At 45.9% G+C, this 23,114-nt stretch overlaps 1 protein-coding gene and 1 long non-coding RNA gene across 2 annotated transcripts in view; both read left to right on the top strand.

Annotated features, from left to right (window-relative positions):
* The window catches only part of Stk39 (serine/threonine kinase 39), a 259,896-nt gene that overhangs the window by 14,664 nt on the left and 222,118 nt on the right, over positions 1–23,114 (top strand).
* LOC116901475 lies at positions 1,275–17,880 on the top strand. Its single transcript, XR_004387999.1, has 3 exons — positions 1,275–1,285; positions 9,421–9,423; positions 17,321–17,880. It is a non-coding gene; the product is annotated as an uncharacterized LOC116901475 (long non-coding RNA).

Below are 23,114 nucleotides of genomic sequence, written 5' to 3'. Positions count from 1 at the left end.
CTGACTGCTAGGCACCTGTCCCCTCCCTCACCTCTCCAAGCATTTACCTTTATCCCTCTGAAGCTGAGGCCTGTCAGAATGGGAGATCGTCCAGAGGAGAGGAGAGGAGAGGATGACCTTTCTTCTGTCAAGGTCACATAAGCAGCTGCTCCCACTCTTCCTGACTAGAACCTTTAGCCAGGCTCTTGAGATTAGAAAACAAGAATTGCTTATTAATAGAGTCTGTCCATTAGGCTTACTTTGCTGTGTACCAGTCTCTGACACAGAACGCAGGAGTTGTGCAGCTTTACCCTTTATGAACTGATAAAACTTTCCTGGTGAAAGACCTTTGTTTTCAAATAGCACATGCCTTTAGATGTAGGAAGAGAGCCAAGTGCCATCCTTATAAAGCTGGGGACTTTCATGCTAAGTGACCTGTACTACGAAGGGCAAACAGATGCCCACGTGGGGACGGGACTATGGGAGAGTGTTTCCTGCATTGGTCCAGTTGCCCCTTTCCCACAGAAGGAGAAAGCCATGAGAAAACAATGTTTCTGAGGCTATAAATATGCCTCCGGGGCTATAAATAACTCCAATTTTTAAAACTCTCCCAAACACTGTACTAGTAGTCATCATGGATGGCCATTAGGCAAACCTTGGGTAACACAGACAAGCAAAAGTGGGGAGCAGTCACCATGACCTTATCACTCTGGACCAGACGGCACTGTTTCAAGTTTGGTGTTGGCAACATAGGTACAAATCAGAAACTGAAACTGGGAAAAAAAAGTGTGAATTAATATTTTTAGGACTTGCTATTTTTTTCCATTTAAGACTATCACATATAATTTGCTTAGAGCAAACAAACGAATTTTAGAGTAATGCTTGATTGGCCAAAGTGATTTGTTCTTTGAGAACTCAGTGCACACTCACAGTCAGGTACACTTTGTTACTACTGAAGTGAGTGTGGAGATGCATTTTTTTCTATACAGAAGCCTTTCAGAGTCACAGAATGTTTATGTTATAATTTAGTATTTCTCCAAATTACTTGTTGCCTACTTGGACTTTTGTTCTCAGTCTACCGTTGGAGTACTCTTCTCTGATACTTTGTGCTTTACTTAATGGAAGCTAAATGGTTTGCAGGGTGGCTTAGAGAAAAGTTGAGAGCAGGTACCTTTCCAGATCTCAGATACAATTGCATGGTAGAGCCCTTGCCCAGCTCCCGTAAGACCTACTGGGTTTGAATAGCACGGGCCCCAGCCCACACACTCAGTCCCCCCCTCCCCAAAATAGATAAAACAGCATCCTTGTCTGAACTGGGCAGTATGTTTTGAATTCCGTGCTGATCTTTCATCTAACCCCCGAAGTGGCAGTGTAGTTTTTTTTTTCTAGATAGGTTAAATATGTGATACTATTTTAAAGAATTAGCTAACTGGTTTTGTGGTCATGCGGGGGTGGGGGTTGGGGGATGGGGCGGGGGGATGAATCCCTAGGAATTTGATGATGTAATTGTTTAGTATATTTTTTTCTTTTAAATGTCCAGGATTTCATAGTATTGGAATGAAAATAGCATAAAAATAATTATCGCCACGGCTAAACTTGATGTTATCTAAAATAAGATTTAAGTTGTAGTGGTAGAGGACCTCAGGAGTTAATCAGGGGCAGTATCCCTTTGTTTCCATTGCCCAGAGAAAGCCTCTGTAGTTGTGGGTACTGTTTCTTCCCTTTCACTTGGTAACTGTACAGACGCATACACATCCTTCCAAAGCAAGCCCGACTGTGTGTGTAGTATAGTGACTCTGCCTGTCGTTAGACAACTCACGCAGTTTACTTCTACAGAGCCATATCTACATGTATGTGATGGGTACAGTTACTTCTCTGTGTTTTCTGATTATAACTGTAATAAACCATGCGGACTGCAGGTATGGACAGTGACCGTTCCAGGTCATTCTTCATTGACCTGTGTCTTCCTCAGCCGATTCCTTTTCAACACTGAGTTGCAGACGGGCCTCCGTCTCTTTAACCAGTAACTTGATTGCTCAGCCCACTCAGCGGTCGGTCCCAGGCTTTCAGCATTCCGTGGGATTCGAATCTAGAATCGGGCTTTACACTTCAGATAGCGCTGAGGTTTTCTGCAGCCTTTTGTAATTGCCTGCTTCTTTTCCCCTCCCTGACTCTTAAGTCTAGAAGGGAGCGTGAGTAAAAGGCCTCCCGTTTTATTTCCTACCTCACGCTTGACTGCTGAGCCACCATCTCTCCAGCCCCAGCCCCAAATCTTAATTAATTCCCTGCCTAAACGCCCTGTATCCAGATTGGTGGTCAATGCTTCAACATCGAGTTTGGGTCCATATTTATCAGTCCATAGCATAAAGTTTGGGGGATACAGCTAGTGCAGGGACTCAGCACATCCCTGTCTACGGAAAGGAATGGTGGGTGGTGGTGAACTAGAAAAGAGGAAGTCGTATCATTTTGTTAACTGACAAGGACAGGTCATGAAAGTCATTCTTCTAGGAAGAAGTTTATAGAAAGCTTTTCCGAGTTTCTGAGGAAAAGAACTGATTACCCTCTTTTTGTTTCGAGGATAGGGGCTCATTAAAATGACCCAGGTAATAGCATTTCCTTAATAAGGACAGGTGGGAGAGCAGGGAGCTAAGGCTGATGCTCCCCATCCCAGGCCTCTCAGGAGTTCAGGAGAAGCAGAGCATTATGGGAGGCGGTGGGAACCATAGTGCAGAGGTGTTGCCCTGGACTGGGAGTTGGACATGATCCCAGCTGCAGGAGTTCTGACAGCCTCTCTTTTCTGGGTCCTCTATCTTGCTAATTTTACAGCGACCAGTGCTTGCCTCTTCCCCTGTTCACCTGCTTCTGTTCCCACCTCCATCGCTGTCCACTCTGCATCTCTCTCTGGTAACAGTTTCTGCTGAATCCAAGCTTTGTCTCACTTGAGGCCCCTTAGGGTGGCTCAGTTTCTCTATTTTGGCCACACTAATAGTTTCTGGATTTTCTTATCCTTCCCCAGTCCTAGTCCCCGGGAAACAAGAGTCTTGATGGCTTTTACTAGATCACTTTTGTGAGGCATCTGCCTGTCATCCCTCTTCCCCTTGGCCAATGGCTGCTTCAGGAACTCCCGACTGAGCAGGGACCACGGGACGGCAGGTACCTCATGCTAGTAATTTATGTAAAGTCCCTCCTAGGTGACAGCAGGGCATCTATTTGAAATGGCTCTGAAGAGTGGAGCAGAGAGGGGGTGGGGAAGAGGATCAATGTTACCTGTAGTTAGTAAGATTTCATCCTGAAGTAAGGCCTTCTTTGGATTAAAAAAAAAGGTGTGTATTTATGGTGTGCTTAAAAAGCAGGCTTTTGTTTTGGTTTGCTCTTGTTTTTGTTCTTGTTGTTTGTTTTTTGGGTCACTAGACACTTTCCTTGGAATTAAGCTCCCCCTAGCCATAAGGAGTATAAATCTGGGAAATGCGTGCCCTGCCTCAGCTGTACACGATCTGAAATTCGGAAATGCTGATACTCGAATCCTGAGGTATCTTTCTTTCTTGCCCTTTCCTTTTATTTTAGGGAGGACGAACTCGCTCATCCTGTTTATGTAAGGGCAGCAAGGTTCTGAAAAAAAAAAAAGTATCCCGAACCTGATACTCCTGGAAGAATCATTTTCTGAGTCAATAGTTTATCTCAGCAGTATCTTCCCAGGATGTGGGGAAGAGAATCTGATACTCCCAAATCTTGTGCTGTATTTGGCGATCTGGTTCTCTGTGTCAGGGCTGAAAGCTTGTTCGTTGCCCTCTGGAAGAGTTCAGCCTCTCTTCAGGAGGGTCACTGTTAAGTATCCTCTTTGCTTCTTTCCTCCCCTCCTCCCCTTTCCTCCTCCTCACTGCTGTGCCTCCTCCTCCTCCTCCCCTCTTCCTCCTCCTCCCCCTCCCCCTCCTCTTCCCCCACTCACTGCTGTGCCTCCTCCTCCCCCTCCCCCTCCTCTTCCTCCTCCTCCTCACTGTTCTGCCTCCTCTTCCTCCAAGGCCATGGTCAACACTAGCAATTTGAATGTTGCAGTTAGCAACCTAGTTCTTGACCTTAGTGTATCTCCCTTAGAACCTCAAAGGGCAGCCCCCCTGGCACTTCTTCAAGTGAAAACTAACTTCATAAAGCGCTGTTTTAGTTTGGTTTAGGATCACTTGAAATGTAATCTGATTTGAGAGACAGCATTTAAGCTCCTGTTTACGGAAAGATTGCTTTAATTATCATGCGGTGGGAATTTTTGTTGGGTAAAATAAAGGCAAGGACAACCTATTTGGAAAGGGCCTTTAAATGGCCTGATGGAGTTTTAGAATTTTTCCCCTGGTTGTTTAAAAGCCTTTTAAAATCTGCTTTAAAAATGCAATTTTAGTTCATAAGCAGAATTAAGCATTATTACTTTAATTAAAGACTTTGCAATGCTGCTTATTATTTAGGGGGAAAAAAATCTTCGAAATACCTTTTGGTAAGAACATAGAAATTCCAAGCCCTTCCTTAGCTCACAGGGATGCTAATCCCCTCTTGATTGCTTTGCAGGGAGCTGACAGTCACCAGGAGCCTGGTTTGTAGTGTGTTTGTAAATGAGCTTTCTTTTAGTTATTATTTTGTGAAGAAATAAAGAACTTCCCTATTGTTTTATTATTCATTTGACTGGTCTTATACTCTGACCTTCGTTTACTAGTCTCTCCTGGCCAGTGTCCCTGGTTATCAGGTAGTATACAGGCAGATTTCTCTTTATCACGTTCAGTAGAGTTGACATGTTCTCAGAAAGTTACTCATTTCAAAAGAAGATCCCATTTTTGGTTTCAGATTAATTTCCATTACACTCTATCTTCTCTCCTTTAAGGGGCCCAAAACACGTAGAAATGTGATTATGTACAATATATTAACACGCATTATCTTCATTAGTGTGGAGGTAAAAAAAAATAATTTGTACATGTATTTAAAATCACTCATTACAAAGGTAAAATGGTGGCCAAGAGATTCGACTCTTGTAGGATGTCTTATTTTGTCATATAATCAAGAAAGTGTCGAGAAGACATTTCTCTACTCTAGGACTTTTGAGAACAATTCAGGCTGGCAAGTTCACCACCGCTGCCGCTGCCCCACCACCATCACCACCATCACCACCACCATCACCACTATCACCACCATCACCACCATCACCACCATCACCACCACAACCACCACCATCACCATCATCATCATCATCATTTTGAGTCAGGGTCTTGCAGTGCAACCCATACTAGTCTCAAACTTGAACTCCTTGTCCCTTTCTCTCATGCTCTCGAGAATGATCTTTCTGTCAGGGATGACACAGCCACGCAGGGAGCACCCATGAGCCACCGACAAGACTGAGTAAGGACCACAGCTATGTCTGAGGCTCACTCACATAGGTGCTTGTGAGGGCTGATAGGATTGCCCTGATTTTGTAACTGGTGAGCCTGACTTAGGTGGTCTGTTGAAGACTACACAGCCAAGCCCAGCTGTGTATCTGGATTGCACAACTCTGACCCTTTCCAGGCTTCCTGTTGCCTCCGCGCTCCCCTTCACTCCCCTTTGCACTCCCAGCATTCTCCAACACTCAGAGCAAAGAGTGAGTTTATGGAAGAAAGGTGTTCACACAGTTACTTAGTGTAAGACAAGATCTGTAAGTGTAGCTCTGGTTGGCCCGGAACTCACTATTTAGACTAAGTTGGCCTCAGACTCACAGAGATCCTCTTGCTTCTGCATCCCATGAGCTGGTGCACCACTTTGTCACTACATGATACCCTGTGGCATGTGGACTTGAAACCGGGAGGACTTCCAGGGCTTCAGGCGTGGCTGCGTCTTTGTTGAGTTTCGTGGCCCCATGGTGCTTTGTCAAGTTCAAGACCATCATATGGTTTTTGAGGTCAGAAGAATTAATGATCGCGAATATATATAGTGTATAATCGTGTATAGTAGTTAAAATAATGTTAATCGTGAGTAAAACAGAGAAGTTAGTGTGTTTCAGCTCTAGGATTTAAAAGCATTTGTAGATCTAATTAATATTCAACCCTTCCAACTCAGACAGTTTACTGTTAGCCAGCCTTGCTTTGTCCTCGGTCTGTGGGGGCCACTACTGTCATATTTCCCCCTCGCTGTACTCTCTTCTCAATCAGTTAATTGGAAATTCACTGACAGGAGAGTTCATTCTCAATAAACAGCACCTGCTGTGCAACTCTTCAACTAGATGAGGAATCTCTCCGAGCTTTATATTTTCACGATAACTTTTTACATGTTTACCTAGTGTTTTAATATGCTTCTCTTATAATAGTTCAATAAGCTGTTTAACTTTGTCATGAATTGAAAGCAGTGGGGGTGGACTTGCTTACGTTTCCGACTGATTTTTATATGACCTCAACATAACTAAGCTGCTTTATCAGTAACAAGACACCCGAGGATGTCATAAGAGGATACGGAACCTTCAAAGTCCTCTCATCTCTTCTCAGTCATTCTGCCACCATAAAGCAGAAATCGCCCCACCCTGTCCTTTGTCTAAGTCAGTGATGGGGACATTGGGAAGTAAAACAGAACAAAACAAACAGCACACACCCACCGTAAACCCGAATGGTAGTACTAATATGAAAGTGTTGACAACGTTGAAGGACATGGGATTCCAGCAGTAGGTATAAAGTTCACCCTAGAAGGGATTCTCCAGGAAGGTAAGGAAACCTCAAGGGATATGTAGTTCCTTCCCCACACTGAAGCAAGAAAGTCAGCACAAACCTAAAAGAAAGAGAACTCAAAGATGTCTCTATAAATATGCTTCCCCCCCCCCCCGGCAGACAGTCTAGGATACTGGCATGGTTGGGAAACCTCTGCATTACATTTTTTAAAAAGTGTGAACATGTTTCCCGGGCCATGGAATGAACCTGAGAAAGGGCTTGGCATTCTTCATAAAAACATGAGCAAGTGTGGACCAGTGGATAGGCAGAGACGTGGGTTATCCATCATCTGTTTATTAACCTTGCTACCTCCTGGTGATGTGAAGACGAGTCCTCTTTGGGTTCTGTCCTTGAAAAGCTTGGGAAGACTGAAGGAGAAAACAGACCGGGAAGTTCCAAGCTGGTGAGGTAATTCTCTAGTGGAGGTGTGTCACATTTAGAACCAGATTCCCATCTTTAAAGTCCTTCTGTTTTCCATGGACCTCATGTCCTATGACTACCGACCTGCCCTAAAAAGAGATTTCTAATTCACTTTGCAAAATTCTAGCCCCCGTGCAAAGTTTGGACCAAGACAAAATTGAAGTGTGGGATAGGGCTGTTCCTTGAGCTTGGTAGTTCTGATCATAAGCAGTTCCTGACGTCCAGTGCTTCCTGTCCAGATGCCAAGGCTTACAGAGTGTGGGCATCTGTCTTTTGATATGTGTGCATGGTAACATCATGCTTTTATCTCATAAACAGACGCCGAACTCTGAGACCATCGTTGTTTAAACTTTCAACAAGGAAGAGAAAAGATGAAAAGAAACCGTGTTTTTAAAGTGTTGTTCTTAGTAACTAAATTTGCCACTGTTCTAAGAAACTCAGTAAGTGGCCGCAGAATGAGTTTAATGGACTTGTGGATTTGAACCAAGGTATTCTGGTTGACGTGGAAGTTTTTATTTCCCATTATCCTCCTCAGTGGTGACTTTCCTGCTTGGGCAGAAATCAATAGCAGCTCATTACTATTTAATGAAGTAAATAATTTCAATGTAAAAGACACAGACCCAGGAAACAACGGGTCTACATTCTTTCTGACCCTGTTTTCTAGACCAGCATTGGAAGTCAATGGTTCTTAGCTTTTATCCGGGAAAGAATGTGTAAGGTAGCCTGTTTTCCGTTTTACATCCTTTGGAGTGCTAGAGAATGAAACCTGGTGCTTCAGCGGGTGCTAGGCAAGCATGCTAACACAGACCTTTATCTGTGCATGGTGGCATGAAGAGAAGAAAAATCCTTTACTGCAGCTTGGGTTCAGCGTGTGTGTCTGTGTGTGTCTGTGTGTGTGTGTGCGTGTGTGCGTGTGTGTGTGTCTGTGTGTGCCTGTGTGTGTCTGTGTGTGTGTGGGGGCGTGTGTGCGTGTGTGTATGTGTGTGTTCCTGGGTGTGTGTGTGTATGTGTGTGTGTGTGTGTGTGTGTGCGCGTGTGTGTGTGTGTGTCTGTGTGTGTGTGCGCGTGTGCGCGCGTGTGTCACCAGCTGGGAGGCAGCGTGTATCCTTCTTATCTCCTCAGTGTCACACCTGCAGTTCTGTTATCTCGCTCACTTAAAACAAAAGCTTTTCTTTTTTGAAACTGAGCAGAGAACTGGTGGGAACCAGATCTTCCCTTAGAAGTACTGACCTTTGTGTTTTTTGTTTGTCTGTCTGTCTTTATTTGTTTGTTTGTTTGTTTGTTTTTTTGAGCAGCTTCGTTTTGGTCCAGCTGAGGCAGCTTGGCCTTGCCTTTGCGTTGTCATTGGCTACACACATCATCTGCTTGAGGGAAAAGTGCTGTGCGCTCGCAGATGGAACCTAGGGTATTGAACTTGGGAGACAAATGTTTGCCCCTGAGCTGCGCCTGCAGCCAGCCTCATGGTATTTATTACACATACGGCCAGTGAGGGAGCTGAAGCTCAGGCTCTAACAAAATAGACTACGCTATACGCAGTACACACACGTTTGCTTACATATACATAAATGGGCTAGATTCCACATGTGAGAGAGAACATGGTTTTTTGTTTTTTTTTTTTTTTTTTGTCTGAAATTTTGTTATCTCACTCATTTTCCTTAAACAAACAAACAAAAAAAAACCTACATTTAACTTCAAATCTTCCTTTTGTAAATGAAATTGTTAGGTAGTTTTTCTGAGGTGTACTGTTTAGATTTAGGGACGAGGGGAACGCTAATATGGTGGAACTGAAGATTCCAAATACTCTGGCTCTAAGTAAGCGTTTACTTAGCGTAACACTCGTACAGCATGTGCGAGGCCCTGGGCACTGGAAGAAAAAAGTTGAAAGAAAAAACGATCAATTTTTGCTCTTTCCAGTTTTGCTTGCAGTGCCTTTAGGAAAGCACACATTTTATCTGTGGGGACTTTTGGCTTTAGGGGTTGTGTTAAGTCCCTTGACTCAGCAAGGATGGGGACATTGACCCCAAAGTGAAGGGAGGGCTTCATCCTCTCGCTGTGCCCCCTTAACTTGCCCTGTTTCCATATTGCCTCAGTGTGCTCTGTGAATTCTCTCATGTTTAGATTGGTTATATTGTTTTCTCATGTTAATGTTTGTTTATTATTTGGGTGAAATGTCTTTTAAATGTTGCTGCTAACAGTGGCTTTGGTTTGCAAACTTGGGCCTGCAGACAATAGAGAGGCTGCTAGGCTGGGCAGCATCTCTGAGATTTTTTTTTCACACAGAATCGGTTGATTTGCACTCGGAGTTGCACTCAGAGAGAAGGTGGGGAGCAGATGAAGGGAGCGTTCTACAGCTAAGGTCGCCTGTATCATTGGTGTGGGTGTGGGCAGAAGGACAGGCACCCACAAACGACTCTGTGACTTGGTAGGAGGGAAGGAAAAGACGCTTCAGGAAAAACCTTTCCTTCCTCCAGAGATGGAGACTTTCGAGTGTGTCCCTAAAGCCCTTAACGTATCTGTTCTCTCCAAGACATTGACTGATAGATTGAAAGTCACATGTAAAATTGCTTCTTGACCAAGATGGCGTTATATGCTGATTAACCTATCACAGCTCGAAGATCTCATAAATCATGATGTACTCGGTGCACCCAGCCTAGTGCACACCATGGCTTAGCTACCCTGTGTAGTGTGGGGTTGGTTGCCGTCCTCATGGTCACACGGCCTGCTGGGAGCCAGGCTCACCACCGCTGCCTGGCTTTCAAGAAGGCACGCACATCGCTGGAGAGGAGGGGTGAGGTAGAAATTAAAAAAAAAAAGGAGGCTGGAGAGAGACACGGTGGTTAAGAGCACTGGTTGCTTTTCCATAGGACCCTGGTTTCATTTCCAGCACCCACATGGCAGACCACATCTATCTGTAACTCCAGTTCCAGGGGATCTGATGCCTTCTTCTTCAGGATTCCTGGTGGTCCTGCTACATAGACATACATGCAGGCAAAACAGCCATACACAAAAACATAAAATAAAAAAAAAATACCAGAAAATTTGCACGAGTCTCTAATGTGTGCATATCACTTTTGCACTGTAACAAAATAAAGAAGTTGTTAAGTGTAACCATTTTAAGCGAGGGACTGTCTGTATGGGAAGTCTTCAAATCTGCCAAGGATACTCTCCCCACTTGCTTACTGGATCTATCTGGGTCCCTAAGGAGCTGTGGGTGCCACACAGCACCACTGAGAAATGTTAAGCTATCCAAATGCCTGGATATTTTTGTAGTGACTGTCTGTCAATGTGACGTTATTGGGCTGCTGTCACTTTTCTCCACATCTGGAGCTGCCAGCCATCTAGGAGACTTCTCTCCCAGGTAAGGTACGTCAGTGGAAAAGGAGTAAGGAAGACCACCCGAAATGTGGCAGTGCGCTTCATTCTGTTTCAGATGTCTTTGCAACAGCAGGTCTCTGAGAGGCAGTCATTGGCTGTAGAAGGTCCTGTCTGGTTATCTGGCATCCAAGGCACCTGTGCTGGGAACGTCTGGGCTTTCCGCTGTTTAGTTTTAGCTCTTTACACCTTATTTAAGCCCCCTGATGATCAGGGCGCAGTCTGCGTTTTCAAGTAACCTTCCCTTACCCCTCTACAGTACTGATTAATGGCTCCTAGAAGGAAATGGGGCTCCCGTTTGCTCACCCTTGTTGCCCCTTTGCCAATGGCCTGGAATGCTATCATATTCTGTTTTAATTCTCCCATCCCAAGGTAAAAAAAATATGAATCCTCAAATTCAATTCAAACACTCACCCCAAATTTTGACTTTGACAGTTGTATTGCAACCACTTGGGTATAAATCCCCCCTTCCCCGGCCCCTTTTGTTCCTGGAGAATCCGAGTGCTTCCTGGGCCCTAAAGCTCGACTGCCGTGGCTGGATGTGGCTCAGGCACCTTGGTGATGATGTGGCATGGTGGCTGGGACAGCCGTTTATCTTTGACTGTCCTATGGCCTTTGTGTCCGACCCAGGCTTTCTGTTCTCTCCTCAGTTCTAAACCTTCGAGTCTAGCTTGGTTTTTAACTTTCGAGGAGTTGGTAGCGGGCGTATCCTGTACTTTCCCTAGGAAACTGTTGCTTTTGAGGCTGAGCCTTTCTAGCCCACAGTCAGGAGTTTCTCTGAGTCAGGAGTTTGTTCACACTTTGGGTCAGCATTTGTTTGGAGAAGTGGGGTAGTGGAGGGGCAAGTCCCTGTGTCCTTTGCCTGTTACACTCAAGATGCATCTGTAACCACTGCTACTCCAGTGGTTGGACTTCCGGTAATTTCCCTGGGAAAGACAGGTGGCCTACGAGAAAGGGAAATTTCTCAGTGCTTTGCTTTTGGAAATTTTGTTGGCCTTTGCGGTTCCATACAAGTTTCTTTATAATTCAGACATTCACAGCAGGCTGCTGGTCCCTGTGTATAAGCGAGACAGTACCTTCTGCTGTCCCCCCACCTCCTGCTGCAGACAGCGGCAGCACTGACCACCGAGGGTTCAGAAGAGGGGCTTTGCTGGGCAGAGTGCAGGGCTCAGCAGTGACATCCCTCTCCAGTCTGTGTGGTCCTGTGTATCAGGGCTCCAGTGGGCAGATTCTTGTCAGGGGTCACCATGCTCTTAATAACAGCGCGCTATAGCAGCTGTTCCCTCTGCTCGAGTCCTTCTCAACCTTCCTGACTCTGCGACCCTTCAACACAGTTCCTCATGCTGTGGGGGCTCCCAACCATTTCATCCTTACTTCATAACTGCGATTTCGCTGTTGTGAATCATAATGTAAATATCTGATATGTGTGATATCTGATATATGACCCCCCCCAAAAAAAGGGATCTCAACTCACAGGTCTGAACTCTGTTTACACCAAAGAGAGTGTAAGAGCTGGAGAGATGGCTCAGCAGTTAAGGGCACGGGCTGCTCTTCCACAAGATCCAGGTTCAATTCCCAGCACCCATGTGGTAACACACAACTGTAAGTAACTCCAGTCCCCGGGGATTCCATACCCTCATACAGACATAACAATAATGCATAGAAAATATATCTTTTTGTTATTTAAAAGAGAAGAGTTTAAAGGGTTTGCTGCTAGTAAGCTGTCTTAGCTAAACTGTGTGGGCAAAGATGTTTCCCGGATGTAAGTAGGTTCCTCCAGCCGGCTCTGCCGCTCACAGGCACGCACACGCTCCCAGGTGCATGTGGCCCGTAAGGAAGTGATGACAAGTTCTGGTTCTTGGTGAGAAGCATTTGAGATGTGAGCTGATGTGATTTCAGTGTATTTGTCTGGGTCTGCATTTCTGCTGTTTAGGAAGGTGGTAGAGATCGGCACAGCACGTTAGACCAACCAAGCTCTCCCTCGCACCTTGAGACTCAGGCGTCCTAACTCAGGGTGAAGGCCCATTCTGTGTAATGACCGTCCATGGGGAAGTGAGGAAGTGGGAGGTGTTTCCTGTCAGATGGATCTGCTCTCAGACACTCCCGTGTCTCAGGAGAGAGGGATGGATCTGAAAACGAGAGCAGCATTGAGCGCATGTCACTGACTTGGGCTCTGTGAGCTTACGCAGGTTCTTCAGGCACTGCTTCGTGGAAATGCTGTCGGGCAGGCACGAGCAGGAGGCAGGCACGAGCAGGAGCGGCCTTATGTGGCCAGGCAATACCTGTGCTGCTGCAGGCCCTGGGCTGGAGCTGAACTTAGCCCCATTCCCCAGGTGCCTCAGCTGACATCTGTCCTGGTCTGTCTATCCTCCCTCCCCGCCCTCCCTCCCACCTTCCCTTCTTGTTCTTCTCTTTGTGTGTCTTTGCAACCCAGAGTCTCCTACAAAGATAAGACACCACCAGCTGTCGGGTACATGTCGCTTTGGCTGGCTTCTTCAAAGGTTTGGTGGGTAAGGCGATGCCTCTGTGTACAGTGAGGGCGGCATGCTGGTCCTTACCGAGTCTGGAGTGTGCGGGGCCTTGACCTTGGCCTCCTCAGGAGACCAGAGTCCCAGGCTGTTCCTGAAGTGATCTAGACCTGAGAGGCCTGATGGGACCTGTATGCCTGTAGAAGGAAGGAGTCCCAGGAATGAACAGTGAATTCTTTTGAAGGTGGTTTGTCACAGCTGCTTTGGAGGTGGTGACTCGCCATTTTATTAGACGGACTTGCTTCACTGAAAAAGAAGGCATTTTTGCCCTATTCTTTTGATCCACCATGCCCAGAAATTTCTTGCAGGAGGAATTCTGGGCCATGTTGAGGCAGCCAAGCAAACACTGCTTTTGTTGTGCAGGCACATGTCTGTTTCTGTCAAAATAAATTAAGTTATAAACTTGGAAAATGTTTTGTGACTTCTGTTTTAAGTATTTTGCAAGTAGAATAAACATCCGGACACAAACAACATCAAGTATAAGGAAAACAAAAATAAAGACCCAAGCCAGCCCTGAGATGGTTGACGGAAGATCCTCTCGCTCGTCCGTCCAGGTTGCACCATCTCTGGGTGGCCGAGTCCTTGCTACAGTCCTCTCAGGGATCTCTCCTTACCTCCCCATGTGGTCACCTTCCCATAATTTCCTCCAGGAAGAAGGAAGCCCTTGAAAGGCCTATCCCTGTCAGAGCCCTGTTCCCCCTGTTCCTCCTCCGCACAAAGTCTCCCCCCACTTTGCTGATTTTATCCATGGTCAATGATCCTCTTTGTCAAGCTTATTAGAATTCCGTGTGGGTGGGATGCTATGTTAAAAAAAAAGTCATTGTGTTGCGGAACTGCCCAGTCCTTAGAGGTGAGGAACCTGGTAGCCTTTGACACGGACAGAGAGGAGCTTCTCCTCTGGCCCCAGGGTGCAGATTCCCAGACCCCCATAAGCAGATGGAGAGCCTGCTCTGCCCCAGCCAGGCTTGTGGTCATGACTTCTACCCGCACTGTGATAAAAAAATAAAACTAAAAACCTTGTTTTAGCTTTCTAAACTGAATGTAAGTCTTTGCTTAACCTAGAAGGGAGGAGCATTTTCCTGGGTCCCTGACTCCACCTCCTTGTGTGATTCTTTCCAGCTGCCCTGTCTCCACAAATGTCAGGTCTGCCTCCTCTGTCACCTCAAGGCAACTGACATTCGTGACTAATTATTTAAAAGGGCAGCTTTTTAGTTTATTTTGAGGAAAAGGAAATCCTTGAGAGCTCGATTAGGTACACTGCACTTGAGCAGGTGACATGTTGTGTTTGGAGATCGGGAAACAGACACAGAACGTAGGGTTTTTAACACGGTAGTTGGAGCAGCCTGGAGCTCACGGCCAGTTTCATGAACTTATAATACTGGCACTGTGTGTGGGTCCTCTGAACCAACTCCAGGCCTTTAAACTTGATCCAGACAGCCAAGCCAGGTGGTCACAGGGCTTAGGGAAGGGCCATCTTGATACAATGAACTCTTATCTAGCTAAATTTTTTTATCCTTCTGGTAAAAGTCAAATTGTATCAACTCCAGTTTAGAGGACTATAAAAGTGGTGTGTGTGTGTGTGTGTGTGTGTGTGTGTGTGTGTGTGTGTATGGATGTATGTGTATGATGTGGTCATTTGGTAGTGATTTGTGGGAAAGGTTTGCGATGAGGGATATATACAAACAATAAACCTCTTTTGAGCATAGGGTTTTGTTTTGGTGTATATGATTGCATACTGTTTTTGGGTCATTATGAAGTCTTTATGTGCACACACACATAAAGACAAGTGTAAAATGTCAAGGAAAGGAAGTTGAGAATGTGAGTACTGGTACTTCCTCAGGGCTGTCTGATTCAGCACGCTGCGTATTGTGAATGGAGAGAGTGCCGTGTTTTCAGCCGAGAGTAGACGCGGTAAGCGGCAAACCAAAGACTAGAGTTGAATGACGTTTATGTTTCTCTTCCTTTTCCGGGCAGCCAGTCAGCAGGTTCTTCGTCCCCGAGACTAGAGGTCCAGCAGCCCATGGCTAGTTCATGGCTTAGGGTTAACAGGGTCTGGTGGAGCTCTTCCCAGGCGACATTTAGTCTTGTGATTTACCATCCTTTCCCCGGAGCCAGCCACTTGAGCGTTTCTGTAAGTGCTTTAGTCTGCATATACTCGTGTAAAATGTGTTGTTTTACGTGTATTTTCTCCTGAGGCAAAAAGTCACAACAAAATCATCCCCGTTAGATACAGCATCTCAGTGGCATTAGAGCATTCCCATGTTTTACAACCACTACCCTTCTCTCCTTCCCAAACATGTTTTGTTGGTAGCACTACCCGCCCGTGCCTGTCACACAGTTTCTCTATGCCACCCTCTGCCAGAGCTTGGCAATCAGTAGTCAGCTTCCTGCTTCTGAGAACTTACCTGTTCTAGATCTTTCATATTTATGGAGTCATGCAGTATGGCACTTTGGTGTCCATGTTCCTATCTTACGTGTGTTGTACACATGCATGCATATGGGCCTGGTCTATGTGTGTAACTGTGCATGTGTGCACCTAGAGGCGCTCATGTGTGCGCATGGAGTGCACATAGAGACATGTGTGCACATAGAAGCCTCGTGCTGACACCTGGAATCTTCCTTGAGTCTTTTCCCACCACACATTTTTTTGAGGAAGGATCTTTTAATCAAACGCAGAGTCGGCTGATAATAGTTCTCTAGCCAGCTGGCCCCAGGGAGTCTCCATCTCTCCTTCCTTAATATGGGACTATGGTGGGCTGTTATGCTTACCCTAATGTTCTTGTGAATTCTGGGAATTCCAGTTTTGATATATTTGCTCATACAACTGTTGTAACTGCTAAGCCTTTTCCACAGCCTGCACACATGTAATTTAAAGTTAACTTAGTTAAGCAATAATTTAGGCAGATAAAACATACAAACTTTTGTGTGTATATATGTGTGTGTGTGTTCATGTGTATGGGTGCACATGTGATTGTTCAAAGCAGATGGAGGACAGAAATACCTCTGTTGTTTCTCAGGTTTTCTGCCATTTTTTTTTATCGTTATTGTTGACTTTTTAGGAAACGATTCATTTTTAGTTTAAAAATTTGGGGTCTGCACACATGCATGAACACACACACACACACACACACACACACACACACACACACACACACACACTTGGAGTGTCTGCAGTGTCCAGGAGAGAGTGTCACGTACCCTAGAGCTAGAGGCTGTTGTGAGCTCTCTGATATGGGGGCTACTTTTCTTTGTGGTGCTAGGCCAGGAGCTGTGGCCCTGTGTAGAGGCTGAGATTGACGGCTACAGCGGAGACCAGTGCTGTCTTTTCCTGGTTTTATTTTTACGTTTCTCAGAGTAAGCCACTTCCCTTCCCTATGACTCATGACTGATTTTAATTCCTCCACTTGTCTCTTCCTCCAGCCTTTCATCTCGACCAGCACAGCAGTAGTGTTCCCTGTGGGGGTCGCTCTGTGGCGGGGAAGACCCCCTGGTCTGCTGTCTTCCACCTGCAGTTATCCTACAGTGTCCCGAAAGGGTCAGTGGAATTCTGAGGGCCTGGTGCCTCATCTGTGTGCTCTTGCACTAGTGTACGGAATTGTTAAAGGCTTGACTGTTGCGTTCATTTTGATTTCTAAAACAATTTTTATTTACTGAGCTATTGGGAAATTAGTTTATTTTTACTGCATTACATTTTAAAAATCATTTTTAAATATATTTATTAAATATGTGTGGGACAGAGACTCTCTGTGTGTGTGGGAGGTGGGGCGCATACAAGCTAGCAGCACTGTTCGCTGGTTGGAGGGGTGATGGCACGATATGTGTGGGAGTCAAGAGGACAGCCTGAAAGAACGCACCATGTTTTTGTCCTCATTTTGAAGAATGGGCTTCATTACACACTCATGATATCAACTTACTTGTGCACGCACCCCTTGCTGCTTTGACCTCTAAACTCTGGCTCCTTAGAGTTGAGCAGGACATGAGTACTGTGCCCTGTGCCTGAGGTGGAAGAGGTTTATCCAGGGACAGTTTAAGTGACTTCCTTAGGCAAACACTGCCTTGAGTCATTGGGCTGCTTCCCAGTGTTTGCCAAGCACAGGTATGAAGGTGCTCCTTGCCTTCCCAGCTGCTTCTCTTCCTGTAAAGGAAAGCGCGTGGCCATCAAGCCGAGTCCAAGCTTCCCTCTTTCATCTCGGAGAAAATTAAGGGTCCAGTTTGAACTGAAAATTTACCTCTTGAGGGCGCCATTCAGATTCTTTGTCACCGTTAGCTTGACCTGTGATGGTTCCTCTCCCTGGTGCCCAAATGTAACTGCTCCAGTAACTGCTCCAGTACCACCTCGGTGTGGCTTAGAGCAGCACCCAGCCTACTGCTCCTGCACTCAGGAGCGAGTGGGGCAGAGGGCAGAGAGGGAGGGTTTCAGATACCCAGTGGCTTATTTTCCAATCGTACAGTGACTGACGACTATGGGCTTCCTTTGATGAGTCACTTGACGGCAGAAGACAGGATGCTCATGAACCTTTGTGGGTTGGCACGTGGTTCACTGGCAGCTAAGTGAAGAAAAGGTCTAAGGGAAAGCAGACGTCAGTACCAAGTCCCATCTTTAAGGCACAGATAGGTACCCTCAAATATGACTCAGAAATCACCCGATTAGAGGTCAAAGATGACTTACGGGGCAGAACCACCAGCTTACCTTACTGTTCCCAGGGTTGGTGAACTTCGCATGAATTAGAGCAGAAGTAACTCTTGTCAATAGCTACAGTTGTGTGCCGACCAATAAACACTTAACATGCTGTTTCCTCTTGACTCATGTGGCTGAAATGAAGCCCAGTCACTCTGATTGTAGCATGGACTTGTGTCTTGCAGGGACGTTGAGCAACCTCGAGGCTTGGGATGAGATAGGTGGGGCGAGATAGATAGCAGTCGTGTTTTGCCTTTTGAATGAATTGAAATGTAAGGGTTCTCTATTTGTTTTATATTTAGTTATGTGACTGATAAGTAATTGCGATTTTTTTAAGTTGATGTAGAAGAACAGAAAACTTAGTTGAGTGTGGTTACAGGAATAGAAAATGGGTTAATTACACTTCATTTCCCCCCTTTTACAGCTGTACACTGTCGGCTCACCATCAGCGCTTTGAGGATGTTTTGTCTTGCTCTAGAGAAAGACTAGTGGAGTGGTCATTACATCATGGGGCCTTTTGTGCAGTTTCCCTTCTGATAGGAAACCTTCCTTCACGTTCCCATGGAAAACAAAGGAGAGATTAAAGGTTTGGAAGTTCACATTTCAGCCCCATTATTTGCAGGTGTGACACTTGGCTTATTTGGTCCATAAACACGTCGGAGTGTGCACCTCCTTTGTGTGTAGCCTGTGTGACCTGGGAGCTAGTTTTGAAATTAGCAGCACTGTAAGCCAGAGAGGGCTGAGGAAAGCACAGAGTACATTTTCTCTCACAGCCGCTTCCTGAGACAGTGCATGCTGGCCCCTTTCCAGGAAGGGTTAGAAAAAAAAGAAAAAAAAAAAAAAAAGAGGTGGCAAGTGACCTTTGAGGTGTACTTTTGATATTTGCATTATAATCCTGTGGGCTTATGCTTTTAATTTTTAAAATCATTGGTGATATTTGTGAAGAGTTTCGGTTTCCATTTTCTCTGAGTAGTGGCAGTATGACCGTTTCCAAGAATGTAAAGCAAGTGTACGAGCTTATTCCACCTACCCTGATGCCCTTTGCAGGATGGCTGGGGGTTGAGACCCCTCCCCGACCAGCCCCAGTAGCATTAGTTACTTAGCATAAGAGGAAGGCTTCAAAGTTGAATACACTTGAATATGTAAGTCAGCATTTCATGAATAAGTAATCACCCCCCCACACACACACACAGAGGATGCTTTCCTTGTGTGTGGTCTTTTTATGTATTCTACCATCTCTTTAAATCATCTTTTGCTTGGGACTTTTATCTCTGTAAATAACAATGTTAGCACATCGTGTTAGAGCATTTGGTTCACATGGGCCTGGAGATGCAAAAGGGGGTGGGCAGAACCCGAGATACAGGGGTTCATGAAAGCAAGAGGTAGGTAGGCGTCATTGGACTTAGGTGGAAGAAGGTGGAGGTGACAGTAGATATAGTTGTGATGTGCCCAGGATGGCCACTAGGCCTGTTGTGTTGGCCAGGATAGGTTGCCTGCAGTGCGGTTGCAAATAGCCCTTTAGTCACAGGAGTTAAACCAGCACAGGTCTGTGGACCCTGGAGATGTCCTTCCTGCAGCAATTCAGGTAGCCTCCCTCTGGTCTGTTTCTTTCTTCTGACTGTGTGCAGAGGAGCACCCATATTGCTCACAGGTCATTAGCTGGAGCCAGTCATGTGACCTTGCCTATCACGGGACGGGGCAGAGCCACGGGACAGGGCGGAGCTTCTATGCACAGGAAGAGCTGTGCACTGGGGATGTCTTTTCCATGTATCTAAGTGAGAACTGGGATCTCAGCCCTTAGACTGGAGCTGGGGATGAGGATTTCAAAGACATCAGAGACAGGGAAGGGAATGGTAGAGCAGATTATGAATGGAGACGTCAGCTCTGAACGGTTGGTTTCCCTGGCAGGGTCTTCTCCGTGTAGCCTTCTTCACAGCCTTGGCTGCGTAGTATAGGCCCTAGAAAATCGTGAGGGCTGCGGTGCTGATGCCCAAGTCAAAGAATCTGTTGGCCCTGCCGTTGGTGATTGGCACACAGTGTTAATACTGTTGGTCTCAAAGTACAGTTGCACTCGCTCCCTTGAGAGTGCTGCAGTCCTGTGGGTTAGCCGAGTACGTCTTAATGATGACAGGCGGGGTTGGCCAGAGCTAAGGTGGTGGGCGAGCAGGTCAAGTGCTAATGAATCTTATGTCAAGGGTCTGGGGGCAGTTTGCTTATATGTTTCTTCATATTAAATGTCACCAAGATCTCTAGTCCCTTTTTAAAAATATTTGTATTTGTTTATAACACACACACACACACACACACACACACACACACACACACACACACACATATATATATATATATCAGAGACCAACTTTCTTAAGCCCATTTCTTCCTTCCGCCGTCTTTTGGGTTCTGGGGTTCAAACTCCAACCACCAGTCCTGCAGGGCCAGCACTTTTCCTCACTGAGCCACATCCTTGGCCTGTGTTGTCTCTTCTTCCAGAACACGCATTGCTTGTCCTCGACACCAGAATATCTGTATAGCTCTGCTTCGGTCTGTAAGTCATCTACAGAGCAGAGCCCTTCTGGGTCAGAGACTGAGCCAGGTTCTGTAGTCTTTCCTACCCCAGTTCTCCTCCCACTCCCCTTTTCCCCACTTTCCTTCCTGTGTCCTCTTCCTCAAACCCTGCTTGCTAAGGCATGGCCTTTGGGAGCCGGCCCAGCTTGGAAACCTTCCCGGGAGCAGCTGTTAGAGACACTGGGCAGTTCCTTCTTCAAGCCTTTGTTCTTCCATTTGGCGTTGGGCTGAGGAGTTATCTCAGGATTGTTAGTACAGGTTGTGTATTCCTTATCCGAAATGTGTGGGAACAGAAGGCTTCAGATTTTGAAATATTTGCATAGCCTTTGCCATTGAGGAAAGCTAATTTACCAACCCATTTCGATTAAGTAATGTATCAGTGACTTTGCCAAATTTAGTAATTTATGCAAACCACTGCACACAATAGCTGGTATGTTTTAATTACTCAGTGAATGCTAATTACAATAAATGTCATTGTTTTGACTATTTTTTTCATTGATTATTTTATGAAAGTTTTTTGTTGTTGTTTCTTTTTTATGGAACTAGGAACCAAATCTAGGTTTTGCACATGCCAGGCGAATGTTTTACCGCTTAAATTTCCTCCCCTGGAGGTGAGAACCAACAGTAGCGTCCGTTCCCTGGGGTTGGTTTCAGCACTGCGAAATTCTTTTTCTTTTCTTTTTTTTTTTTTTTTTGGTTTTCACCCCCCCACCTCCCCCCTCCCGGAGCTGGGGACCGAACCCAGGGCCTTGTGCTTCCTAGGCAAGCGCTCTACCACTGAGCTAAATCCCCAACCCCAATTCTTTTTCTTTTAAGCATACATTTTGTTTTGATGGCAAGGCAACAAATGCCGATTTAAAAAAAAAAAGATTAAAAAAATATAAATGCATGAAAAGTAAAACTCACCTGTTAGCCCATTTTCAAACTTTCACAAGATAGCAACAGTTACTACTTTGGTACCTATTCTCACAAACTTTGCATTATGGTCATAGTCTTTTATACCCTGTAATTCTTATTTAACATATATTTATTTCCTTTTGGACCATTCTAGGATAGAGTAATGCTACTTGCTTTCAGAGGTGGTGCATGGTGCTGTACACCTTGAATCGCAGCATTCGGGAGGCAAAGGCAGGTGGATATCTGTGTTCGAGTCCCAAACTAACAAATTAAAAAAATTGCTTTTGGTATTGTTTCTTAAAAATTCCAAGTATGTGGTAAAGTTGGAATAATGTAGAGAGATCCATTATGTCTGTCATCTGTCAGTCTGTCCATCCATCCATCCATCCATCCATCCATCCATCCATCCATCCATCCCCTTTTTGTGATGCCAGGGAATAAAAAGTGACCGCTTAGACCCAAGGGTTGCTCCTGGCTCAGCTCCCCAAGTAGCTGGGACTGTAAGCACAGGGTGCTTGTCTAACCACTGTAGACATCTTGCTGCCTGGTGAGCAGGGAGCTTGGCCTGGCTGGTAGGAAAGGCCCTGCTGTGGTTTCAGTCAGCCTGAGGTTGGGGAGTTGATTCCAGGGAACCCTCTGCACTCAGGCTCTGCATTCCTCTCTTGCTTTAGCCTCTGGTTCCCTGGACAAGGAAACGGGGAATTGTTGCTCGCTCACTTCTGAAGAAACTCCCCGGTTCACCTGGTCCCTTTTGAATGACAGGTTCGTTCTTTGCCTCAGTTTGGTCATAATTGTTGGAGGGCAGGAACCTTGGCGGGCACAGAAATACCTCCGGCTTATGTCACTCCAGTGACTGTTTCTAAGGTTGCCCCAAGGTGCCTACCGGCAGGGCGAGACCAGGTGTGGCAGACTTACTGTGTACAGTTCTCGGCAGGGCACCTGTGCTGTACCCAAGGACAAGTGGCCTGTGCTCCTTAAGCCCTCAGAGTCCCCTGGGTGCTTCTACTCCAGGCGCACCTGGTGCCTTTCACAAGCTTTTTAAGAACGCACATCTGGCCCGCAGGCTTTATGGCCTCTTGCTGTGTTTCAAGTGGCTGGAGGCCCCTGGTATAGAACAGGCCCTGTTGTCTCCACCCCTCTTTCCCACGTTGTTTCACATTCCAGGGTGTTCAGTCTCAGTATCGCGTCAGCACCCTGATAGGGGCCTCCGTTTGACAATGCTGACACCCCTGGCGTGTTCTTTCTCACCAACTCAGCTTGACTCTGTAGAGCGCCTCACAGGGCTGAAAACGCCATTCTTAAAGCTATCATCATCACCACCGTTGTCGTCACCATCGTCATCGTCATCATCGTCATCGTTGGCTCCATCTCCTTTGTTCTGTTTCTGAGTATGTTTGATTCTTGGCCACCTAAAGCAGGTTGTCTAAGATCTGGATCATGTACGTTTCTGGACTGTCCCCTCAGATAATTTCAGTCCTCAGTGAGTGTTGGTACAAGGAACCAGTGTCTGGCTACTTCTGCATTCCGTTTCTCTCCCCTCTTTCAGGGAGAGCCCCTCTAACTCTCAGGCTTGGTGGAAAGGGGACTGGTCCCAATTGTTCTCCTGTTCACGCTGGGTACGTTTGTTCATTTCAGTAGACACTTTCGGGTTGACACAAGGTGCAGAGCAAGGGACCTGCTGCTGGCCTCTAGTGGTTGAAACGAGATGCCATTACACCTCCTGTAACATCCAGTGCAGTATGCTATCATAAAGAATTAAAAACTGGGTTCATCAGTAGTGCTGGGTTGATAAACTCACACTACAGATAGAACTCCCTTTGTGAAACTCTTCTGTCCGTGGCTTCGTTTAACGCATGAAGCAGTGCTCCACTGTTTCCCTCCCAGGACGCTCGTCACCACAGCCAGCCTGAGGACCCATGCAGTAAGTGGGTTATTTGGAGGCAGATGGGAAAATGTGTGCACACCATCTTC

This window comes from Rattus rattus, chromosome 5, assembly GCF_011064425.1.
Source record: "Rattus rattus isolate New Zealand chromosome 5, Rrattus_CSIRO_v1, whole genome shotgun sequence".
Classification (NCBI taxonomy): Eukaryota; Metazoa; Chordata; class Mammalia; order Rodentia; family Muridae; genus Rattus; species Rattus rattus.
This window is presented reverse-complemented; position numbering and strand designations above follow the sequence as displayed.